The following is a 10,755-nucleotide window of genomic DNA, read 5'->3' as shown; positions in this document are numbered from 1 at the left end:
AATCTACAACTATTTATGAAAAGACTAATGTTGAGAGAAATTTTTATAGCACAGTTTAGCCATAATAATTAATAACCCTATAAATTGACAAATCTATATAGGCTGTTACAAATTCGCTTCTCACTACAGGGATCTCGGAAACGGTAAGAGGTACGAAGTAGCTTAAATGGGGGCAAAGTTGAGTAATCAGGGGACCAACATTATGCCTCTAAAAAATCAAGGCTAACGTGATTAGTTTTCGAAATTTTTGAAAAAAACCGAAATTTTGGAAATCCGTTTTTATTTCATTTCAGGCTTATTTGAGGTGATATTGAAAAAAGAAGAACACTTTCTCATGGCCACTTTTTGCCCTCTATCGGATGGCATAACATCTTTGTTTAGTAGATTTTTACAAAAATACCCTCAGTACAAATACTTATTCGATTAATTCATTTCGTAGAACAAAATTTATAAATATTCAATGACATACCTATCGGTATTGCACAATAGATTTAAAAGCAACGAACTGACCCTTGCACTATGTCCATCTCGCTCTCTCTCTCTCTCTCTCTCTCTCTCTCTCTCTCTATAAACTGGCGAACTGATTCATACATTGTTCCCGATTCTTCTACCGGTGGTTTAATTCTAATGCTCTCAGCATTTTGTAAAGAATAATTAACCCCGGAAACTTGGTGAATCGGGGCCAGTCCGAAGCCACCTTAAGAGCCAGTTGATAGCCAGGAGCCTCCACTTGACAAGCAAGCAGCCCTTGGAGTGTAAGTGTATTTTCTAATAAACTGGAAAAATTTATCGACTTGTGTGTTTTTCCCTCTCACCAGCCAAGCGAGTAGCCCGAAATAATAACATCTTTTTTTACCAATTATTTTTAGTATTTTAAACGGGAAACGTGCCAATATCACCTCAAACAAGGCTGAAATGAAACAAAAACGAATTTCCAAAATTTCGTTTTTTTCAAATATTTCGAAAACTAATTATGTTAGCCTTGGTTTTTGTAGAGGCATAATGTTAGTCCCCTGATTACGCAACTTTGCCCCCATTTAAGCTACTTCGTAGGTCTTACCGTTCCCGAGATCCCTGTAGTGAGAAGCGAATTAGTAACAGCCTGTAGACTGGTTTTTCTGTTCGAAATTAAAATGAAAAAAAAAATAATAATTTCTCTACTTTTCCCAGAATTTTACAATAGATTATCTTTGAATTTAAAAGATGAATTTCGTCTCCCTTTGTTAAAAAAAAATTAAACTTTTTGTCAAATGATTTTGAAACTAGAGACTTGAAGCTTCAAACTGCTTTTTTTATCTCAATACGACCATTTTCCCTGAGATATAGCCTGTCAAAGATCACTAAACAATGTCTGTTTTTTTTGTTCCCTTATTTTTTTTTTAAGATAAAAAAATAGAATTCAAAAGGAATCTTATAAAGTATCACTATATAGCCATTAAGAATTTTATTCAGTCATATTTGTGGATTGTACAGTAAGTAGTAGTAAGAAATATTATAAAGAAAATTTAACTAATTCTATCTTAACCGTCCTTCAATAGTCAGTGGTGCCAGCTACTAAAGACCAATCAACGATTAAAAAAAAATTGATTACTTCATATTTATATCAGAAGTTTGATTTGTTCAGTTTCCAGCATTAGAAAATATGGCTATCAATTATGGGACTTACCCTAATCGATGTTTGAAAAATTGGACTTTGCGAGCAGTTGTTCCCTTCCTTTCTGTAGAACATTATATCACAATATTATTAATAAATCTTTTTACTTTTTATTAAGCTATTAAGCTAATTCAAACAAATCCTATGAATGAAGTCAAACAATATTCTTCAATACCAGAAATCTAGGTATGCAAAAGAAATTAAAAAATATGTGTATTTATGAAATTATTAACAAATGTTGTGCAAAACAAAAAAGCACATTACCTTTTGGAAGAAAAAACAAAAAATTCAAGAAAGAAGGTGGTGAATATAAATCATTTTTATTAATAATGCAATTTTTTTTCTTTATAGAAAAGGCACTTTTCAATTTGTGACAAAATTATATAATTTTTTTATCTTTTACAAGATTCGTGCCCTGCCCAGAAGCATAAAGCGGGTTCAAATTAGGTAAGTACTTATTGTCGGTCGACAGTTCTAGTTATCAAGTAGGTCAGACAGGTAAGTACTAATCTGAAAATCGAAAATCTGCCATGTCTCCAAATATTTTTGCCACATGTCCGTTGTATCAAAATGAGGTAAATACACGGATTTGTGTTCAGTAAAATGTAATTATAAAATCTGACTTACCTCAACATTGCAAGGAGCCACCTTTTGATAACTACTGATTTTCATAGATGTTCGATGTACCCACCATTTGCTTGCACACAAGCTTCAGCGCGATGTATCCAATTCACTCCCTCTCGAATTGTATTACAAACTTCGGCAATACGATGTCGCGGTTGGTCGATGTCACGACCTTTCGTGGAATACACAATACATATCCCTACAAAGAGAAGTTTAAAAGGGTGAGGTCCGGGGACCGGAGGGGTCATGTAACTAGGCTGCCGCGGCCTATCCAGCGATCGGAAAAAGTATTGTTTAGAAAGTCGCGCACTCTCCGAAAAAAGTGAGCGGGGGCTCCGTCATGCAATAACCACATATTTTGCCGAACATTTAATGGCACGTCTTCCAATAACTCTGGCAAGCGATTTTGCAAAATATTTATATATAGAGCACCGTCTAAGCGTACAGGGTGTCCCTGAAAAGGATGGACAACGCTTGACCACAGGTTCATTGGATGGAAACAAGACTATTTAGCCTAACTTACCTATATACAAAAGTGCACGCCTACTGAGATATAGCTTTCTAAATATACAGGGTGTATTTAAATGGAGGGGCACAAATGATACCTGATATTCCTTGGGTGAAAATAAGTTGATTTAACCTAACATACCAATATCCCAAGTCGCATAATAGAAAAGATACGGGGTGTCAAAGTGAAAAATAAAAAATGGTTTTTCCTTAATAATTCCTATAATTTTAGTCCGAAATGTTTCAAATTTTCAACAGATAGGTTTTATGTATCGAGTACGAGGCGCCCTCTACAGGTACTGATATGCATTGAATATGTAGTAACTTTTTTGCCAACCCCCGTATACAGCTTTTATTAGTAATAAAATATGAAATACTGGACTTTATTCAACAAAAAAGGTATACTTATCGAAAATGGCTAAAGCCAACCGTTGAGGAAATATTTTTACTTTCATAAATTAGTGTTACGGATTTATACCTCAACGAATACCAAGGTACAAACAGACACTTTTGTAAATATATTCAGAACGCATTACCTTGCAGTGCTTATTATTTGTGTATCTGTATTTAAAACCAAAAGGGGGCTCAGGAATCAACTGAGACAACATTATTTTTCTTGTTTTAAATTTGCTTTACTCTTTTTGCGTTATTATTCTAGCATATGTGAATACACTTGTTGCATAATTTCTATTTNATTTCCTAATCGAAGAACTCTAAATCACAAAACATTTACTAATGCGGAGAGACGCCTTTCGGAAACAGGACGTTTTTTACCTGTAACATTAAATCGTGGATAACGTACGGCCGGAATTATTCAGCTGGAGGAACAAATTTTGGAAAGGATCAAAGAAATTCTTCAAGTAAATGAAAGGCGTTTAGCGGCAGAGGTTGGCTTTCAAAAAGTTCCTTTAATAGAGTATTAAAGGACCAGTTATTACAGGTTACAGGTATTACAGGGTACAGGTAGGTATTATAGTTTATTACTGGTCTAACAGGTGGATAGTTAGAGAAAATAATGCCCCTTTAAAATGGCCACCTCGATCCCCGGACCTAAACCCATGTAATTATTTCATTTGGGGAACGTTGCTGAAAGGCACCGTGACGTATTTCGTGTGGATTTTCGATAGTCCAGCGTTGAGTGTTATGAACGTTACGTACACCATTCCGACTGAAACATGCTTCATGATGTAAATTGAGGATTTCTTGCATGTTCCTGAAGTAACCATTTGCAAAAACCTCGACGTACTGGAAAATCCTCAGGAGTAAGGGCTTCAACACGTTGAATATGAAATGGGTACAATTGAGCTTCTTGAAATGTTCGTCACATAACAAGATGCAAAATATTTACTTGCTGTGCGATATTTCTGGTGCAGGGGCACGTCGTTGAGAATATCGTGCACGGTACACTTGACAAGCTCTGTGGGCATTTTCGCTTGCTTCACTATAAATTATGAGCATATCACAATATTCGCGAATACTAAATAAATGCGTTATTTTCAAAAGAAAACTTGGAAATACGGCTATTAAATGTACTCTGAAAAACAACACAGCAATCACTACAACAATGCATTACAAACTGACTTTCGAATACAGTCCGGCTTTATAAGAAACCTAGAAACTCGTAAAACGTGTTACAAATTTTTTTGTAAGTACTCGCCGCGATATTTACATGTATTTCAGCAGTTCCAAAAAGTTTTAAACACATCTTTAATTAGCTTTTTTTCTCTACGACCTTAAACTTCCGATACAAGTTTGTGACATCAGTTCATTAACACCCTGTGTCCCAAAATGATGGAACAAAATTTTTTTTTCAGTTTAGATTTTAAAAAATCCCTGACAATTAGTAAATAGAAATTGCCACTTTTCTGCAATATTTTCTATTTTTTAAGTCATGTTTGACGGACCTATAACATTACCTACATTTTTTTAATAGGACGCTCTATATTTTATAGTATAAATAGATAGCGCTTCCAAAGACGAATTCAGCGGTACTTTTTTGTCATAGTTGTCAAAAAATGTAAAAAATTATCTGTTATGTCTATTTCAAACAGTCATAGTCTCTTCTATACTTAAAAAAACGTACCTACTCTTTATTAATCTTTTTCTACTTACTTTAAAGCTTTTTTCGCAAAAAAATATCGATAAACACATAAAATTCACCAGCGTACCGACTTTAGGTATAACGTGAATCGTTTTAGTTCCAATAATTCATTCGTTGTTAAATTTTTTTGAGAAATGGTTGCCCGTTTAAGCGAAAAACAGAGAATTGAAATTATGATTAAATGCGAAGATAAAATCCGTAGTCAACAGGAAATATGTAACTTATTTCATCATAAGTATCCAGACCAGAGAATTAGTCGAGCTACATTAAGTAAAGCAGAAAATCCGCACTGGATGCAAGAAAGACGTACAACAGTCGGAAAAGCATGCGGGGGCCTTATTTCTTTGATGGCAATTTGACAGGCGACATTTATTTTTTTTAACCCTAATAAGCACGATATGCCTGCTGGTGATGTCTGGTTCCAACAAGATGGTGCCCCTCCACATTTTATTGTTTTCATTTAATTCCTCTATTTTTTAACAACTATGAAGTAGGTATAACCTTATACCGCTGAATTAGTCTTTAGTAGGGCTATCTATTTATACTATAAAAAATATAGAGCGTCCTAATAACAAAAATGTAGGTAATGTTATACGCCCGTCAAACATGGCTCAAAAATAGAAAATATTGCAGAAAAGTTACAATTTCTATTTACTAATTAATCTGTTTCAGCGATTTTTTTAAATTTCAGCTGGGAAAAATATGAATTTAGTTCCATCATTTTGGGACACAGTGTATATATGTCAAATCATCAAAGATATAATACTTGAGTAAGCTTAGTGTTCTAAATACATATACAGTATGGATACAAATTGTGGAATATTGCTTATATTTCTTAAAATATTCGTCATATCAAAAACATGTTTTAATAAAAGTGTTAGGGGAAATTATTTCCCGTTTAGTGATATCAAGCAATCTTTCGTAGCAGAAAAAATGTGGTTGCCAAGGTAACCGACTTAATTTTTTTAAACGGCACCATATACTTTTTTTGGTGAAAATTAATACATTGGACCTTTCTAAATACGATACAATACAATTTTAATGGGGTTACATCAGAAAAAAATACAAAAAATTTAAGTTTTCTATTATGCTTTTGACACTGTTTATCCAAATAATTATTAACATCAAGTTAGCCATGACAAAATCAGAACAATGTGAAACTGTCACTAGCTGTCAGTTGTTTGTAATTGTGTGCATTGTTGCAGTAAACGTACTTTTTTTACTCAATTTTCTGTGTACTTAATTACTTAGTATAAGTTATAATGGCGCTTAAATTAAATGAAACGGAAAGAATACAGGTTTTAATGATGGTGGGATATGGTGACAGGAAAAGGACACAGCGGGAAGTATGCGAGTTGTTTAACGAACTTCATCCAAACATACCTCAAATAACCACAATCTTGTGTTTCTAAATTGTTAAAAAAATTTAACGAGACGGGAAGCGTTAAAGACAACTGATGACGATACTACTTTAAATGTGCTTCTGTCAATACAAGAGAACCCACATTTGTCCAGTCGGATAGTTGGTAGGGTGCAAGCCATTTCACACCGTTCTGTGTTGAACCAGCTCCACAAGGAAACGTTTCATCCATACAAGATGCAGCTCGTTCAAGAACTTGTGCAAAATGATTTTGCAAAACGTGTTGTAACACTATGTTAGATAAATTTAACATGGCTTTGGACTTTGGAAAAAAGATTGTGTTTACCAATGAAGCCACTTTTATGCTTCATGGATTTTACAATAAACAAAATTATCGATATTGGTGTCAAGAAAATCCTCACTGGATACAAGAAACTCGAACTCAGTGACCAGAAAAAGTTAATGTCTGGACAGGTATTGATTGGAACCTAACTGCCGACAAATATCTTAATTTGTTGAGAGAACAAATTGTACCTGCTTTGGAGGCCCTACGTCCAATTCATCAAATGTGGGTTCAGCAAGATGGAGCCCCTCCTCATTATGGAAGGGCCGTAAGAGAATATCTAAATGAAATGTTTCCTGCAAAGTGGATAGGTCGCGGAGGTGCCATTAAATGGCCAGCAAGGTCACCCGATTTCAATTCGTGTGATTATTTCTTGTGGGGTTACTTAAATATATAGTCTACAAAGAAAGACCAGTAGATCTGCAAGATCTTAAAGTGAGTATCAGAATCGAGCTACGGCAAATTCGACACCACACGTTGGCAAACTTGAGTGATTCGTTTTTAACGAGACTAAAAATGTGCCTGAACAATAATGGCCGTCATTTTGAACTTTTAATGAATTAGTTCACATCCGTTCCATTTTTTTATTTATCCTTTCAAAATTAGCTTAAAGCTTTGATCTTTTGATTTTTTGACTCCTTACTTAGGACATAAATTAACATTATAAAAATTGAATTTACTTTATTTTTTTCTTATGTGACCCCATTAAAATTGTATTGTATCGTATTTAGGAAGGTCCAATGTATTAATTTTCACCAAAAAAGTATATGGTGCCGTTTAAAAAAATTAAGTCGGTTACCTTGGCAAGCACATTTTTTGTGCTGCGAAAGATTGCTTGATATCATTAAACGGGAAATAATTTCCCCTAACACTTTTATTAAAACATGTTTTTGATATGACGAATATTTTAAGAAATATAAGCAATATTCCACAATTTGTATCCACACTGTATAGTTAAAATGAGCATAACACCAAAAATCATTTTGTTAAATGTATTCGGTGTTTTTTTATATGGAAATTCGTAGTTTTGTACATAATTTATCTCAGAATTAAAGTAATTTGATATGGAAAATTGACAGTGGAAATATAATAATAACAATATTAACTAGAAATAAGAAACGCAATAAGGGATTATATTTTTATTGCGTGGGTTGTATTTGATTGATGAGTGCATTGTTTGAATAACTACTGTAGGCATAGGCATAGGCACTACTAGCCATCCCGTTTGGTTGAGTGTTTGCTTAAACATGATGGGGTGAATATGAAGCTCTGTTGTTAGGGTTATATTTAAAATGTCGCTGTGTATTGCACAAACTAAAATTCTCATTTAATTATTATCAGACATTAAGCGAAATTTAAAGTAAATATTTAATATTCTACTACCAAGAAAAATACCACATATTTTAAGACTTTAAAAGTAAAATCAATACATATAAAAGTTATTTATTATCTTGCATATAATACGAAAAAAACATACAAGGAAGGCCATGACAGATTGTGACCAGTCATGAACATCATTTTTCAGTTGCAACAGAGAAATGTAGAAATTATTTTTTAGTTACCTAATACAGTGTGGGCCATTAGTGTGAGAAAGTAAAATAACTCTCTTGTTATTCATAATACAGAAAAAAAAGTATATAAAAGTTGTACAGAATCAAAAAACCTAAAGGACAAAATTAATTTGAAACATACAGGGCAATGAGTAAAAACGGGACACGCCAAATATTACATTTTTTTAATGGAACACCCTGTATATTTTTAAACATGGATTTCTGAGAAAATTCTATATATGGCAATATAAATAGTTTAACATTTTAGTGCGGGGTTGCCAAGTTATTTAGAAAATTCTTCGAATTTTGGAAAAAACATGACCTCGAAGACTCCTCTGCTAGACAATATCGATATTTTATACAGGGCATTTTTTATAATACGATCACTTTTATAAAGTTCAAACTTGATTTTCTAAAATTTTATTGTTCTATTTTATTCACATATCAGTCCACTTCAACTTTTATTAACTATGTTCTACACCTAAAGTTGTTTGTTTTTAAGATATAGATATTTCTGGAAAAAACTAATTTTGATTATTTTTGGTCGCACGAGATGGCTTCGGAAAAAAACTGTCACATTGTGTCAACTTGTCAGTTCATAGTTTATAATTCCATTTTGAGTTAATTTTATTAGTTAATATTTATTTGAGGTATTCTGTAAAATAATAAAATTAAAGTTTTTTCAGAAATGTTGCTATATCTCAAAAACTAACAATTTTAGATATAGAACATGCTTAATAAAAGTTGAAGTGGACCGATATGTGAATAAAATAGAATAATAAAATACAGGGTGTTCCAATTGAAAAATTTTAGAAAATCAAGTTTAAACTTTCTAAAAATGATTGTTTTATAAAAAATGCCCTGTATAAAACATCGATATTAGTTAAGATGGGAACCTTTGCCTAACATTTGCCTATAACTCTGTCTAATTATTTTGTTCCAAGTTTTAGTAGCTGAAAGTTAATACAACTTCTTCGAGGTCATGTTTTTTTTCCAAAATTCAAAGAATTTTCTGCATAACTTGGCAACCCCGCACTAAAATGATAAACTGTTTATATTGCCATATATAGAATTTTCTCGGAAATCCATGTGTTTAAAAATATACAAGATGTTCCATTTAAAAAATGTAATATTTAGCCTGTCCCGTTTTTACTCATCGCTCTGTACGTTTCAAATTAATTTTGTAGTTTGTTTCTTGATTCTGTACAAATTTTATATAAACTTTTTTTCTGTATTTTGAGTAACAAGGGAGTTACTTTACTTTCTCACGCTAATGGCCCACCCTCTATATAAATTTTACATTGGCCCAGCACATTATGCAGTTTAAGCATTATTTTAACAATGGATTCATATAAAATATTAATGAATTAAATATTCAAAATACTGATAATGTATATTTGCACTTAAAGCTGAAAGAGACTGACAAAAACGGATCGCCATAACCTGCAGGTATGTGTGACTTAAGAGACATAATAAATCATATTCGGTATTTAATTTAGGTATATCAATTAAAAGAATAATTTGAACACCTCAACAGTAATTGAAAAATAATTTCCGCTATGCACCGTTACGTCAAATAATAGATCTAAATGTTGAAAAGTGCGAATATCTCCAAAATTGTTGGAGATAAGTAGGAACAACCTACGTGGGGTGTAAATGACAAAAATTTGTTGAAATTTGAGCTTCTGAGCTTTATCTCTGCTTGGCCTTAAACCAAGAAGTTGAAAAAATTAATTAGTCCAATTAAATAATGTACAGGGTGTTTTTACGATGAATTTTCAAAAATTGTCAAGAGTAAAGTACCTTTGTTTTTTAAAATATCAAAAATATTTACTTAAGAAAGTTATTGAGAACTAAAAGTTGTGGCAGATTGTCAATTTTCAATTTGATCGGCCAACTTTGTTTTTTTTTTTCATTTACTTTCAACAAAACGGACACCCAGCGCATTCAACGCAAATCATTCGAGCATGGCTAGATGGTCAATTTTCTGGGCGGTGGATTGGTCGAAATGGTCCAAGTCCTGATTTAACTGTAATGGACTTTTATTTATGAGGCTATCTCGAATTGAAACGAAGAATAAATGATGCATACAATTAGTGCCATACCCATTCAAGAAATCCAAATTCGCCTACACAGAATTTACCAAGCGCGTTGAGTCATGTATAATGGTTGGTTTTAGCACATTTGAATAACCATTATATTATTTGTTTATTTCTGCTTATTATAGAAGTTACGTTTTTTTCTCTAAATTAGGAATATGTACTTTGTGGTTGTAAAAAATAAAAAAACAAAGTTGGCCGATCAAATTGCAAATTGATAATCTGTCACAACCTTTAGTTCTCAATAACATTCTTAAATAAATATTTTTGATATTTATTAATTAACTGGACAAATTTTTTCAACTTCCTAGATTAAGGCCAAGCAGAGATGATGCCCAGAAGCTCAAATTTCAACTCGAAATTTTTTTCCATAACACTCCACGTGCACTAAATCCGTGAAAAAAAATATGTTGAGCAGTCATCTTGTACTAATCAAAAAGAAAAGCCTTTTAAGACGAGATAAACACTGAATACCATTTGTATCTTACTTCGCAGAAAGAAAATATTTAATATATAT

Source organism: Anoplophora glabripennis, unplaced genomic scaffold (assembly GCF_000390285.2).
Source record: "Anoplophora glabripennis isolate ALB-LARVAE unplaced genomic scaffold, Agla_2.0 scaffold39, whole genome shotgun sequence".
Taxonomy (NCBI): Eukaryota; Metazoa; Arthropoda; class Insecta; order Coleoptera; family Cerambycidae; genus Anoplophora; species Anoplophora glabripennis.
Note: the sequence above shows the minus strand (reverse complement) of the source record.